We start from the raw sequence: 1,627 nt of genomic DNA on the forward strand, positions 1-1,627 counted from the left end.
GTCTACAGGGAAATACCCCAAATATTGTTGGCAATTTTGCATTTGAAGTCCTTATGTTTCATTCTGTTTAAGCTGTTCTGCTGCACAGAATAAGTATTTAAAATTTGCTTGACCAGAAAGAGAAGCAAGTGGCAGCCTGATTTGATAGCCAGATGATCATCACACTTATCAGAAGGGAAGAGCCCTTAGTCCTAAGAATGCTTTAGGCATTTTATCTACTAACCTTTGAACAATTTACAGGAATATACGGAGCAGCCCATATCCCCGTACCTAGGGCAGCATGACGGATGTGGGTTTGAACTCCCTCCAGTAGAGGACAGAACTGAATATAGAAGCACCACTACAATCTCAAAATTTCACCTAATGTTTGCAATATCCCACATTCAGAATTCCACATTCAGAACACCATGTTGTTAATATCACTCCATAAGCAAACATTTCAAGCTAGTTAGATATTTCATGGTTATTTCTGTGACAGGTCTCAACTTTTTAGTAACATCACAACCTCACCAGTTGTAGGAAACCATCACACTCAGTTGTGGAAAGGAACAGCGGGAGCTGAGCACAAAGTGCCAACATGGCACTGCACAAACTACCAGGAATTACATATGCCCTTCAGTTAATTTGGTTGTTTTCAAATAAATATATCTAACCATGGGTTTTAATAGTTGTGTTCAGAGCTCCACTTCTACTACAAAACATGTACCACTCCACACTCTGATCTTAGTACTTTCTCTTCCATTTCTCAGTGGTCATGGAACAGCTACAGTTGAAGAGGACAGCCCTGAAAAAGAGGCAAGACTAAAAGCACCAACGTCACCAACAGCCCTTACTAAAGTCCTGAACTTATACTCAACAGTGTATAAGATGAATGTTGCTCTTTGAGACTTCAGGGTGGATATTTGCAAAAGCGGGCAAGACCTGTGTCTGCAAGCTGCATCATTTTTATGCAAAATCCAGAGAAATGGAACCTACTGGCTTCATTTATCCATCTTCAGACTCTAATGAGTATTTAAGCAAGTTTTTAAATGGCTAAAAATCTCTTCAGAGAAATCAAATTACCACAAATTTCATTACTAGTTTCAGCTCTAGTTCATGACTAGAGCTTGAAAAAAAAGTAAGGAATATTCAAAAGATTTCATTTAAAAATAGGATTCTTGGATTAACAGACCTAAGGAGAACTGACAAAGACAGAATTGTGGATTAACTGGGGCAACTTTAAGTTGGAGGAAGCTTTTTTTCATTTATTGAAAACCAAGAAATAAAATTTACCTTACAGAAAACAAATTTGGTAGCAAATTATTTGATGTGGGTTCTCAGCCCTACTTGCTCTCTTCCTTTCCTTTATAGGTACACAATACTGGCAAATTTATTTCAAAGTAAAGAAATAGTTTCTGTTATAACTTTGGCAGTATATCAGTGGTTAGCAGCTGCCATGCAGAAATGTTCCTGAACAAGTTCACTGTGAAAGAGCAGCACCTTTTTACTTTAAAACAAACTGACAAATGCAATTACACCACAGATGGTAAATCCTCTTGCTGTTAGTATGCATAACTGCAAGTGTTTGGTTTCAATAACCAAACAGCAACATGGCTACAAGATAGATTGTCTAATCCACTTCCTGACT

Source organism: Cuculus canorus, chromosome Z, assembly GCF_017976375.1.
Source record: "Cuculus canorus isolate bCucCan1 chromosome Z, bCucCan1.pri, whole genome shotgun sequence".
In the NCBI taxonomy this organism is placed as follows: Eukaryota; Metazoa; Chordata; class Aves; order Cuculiformes; family Cuculidae; genus Cuculus; species Cuculus canorus.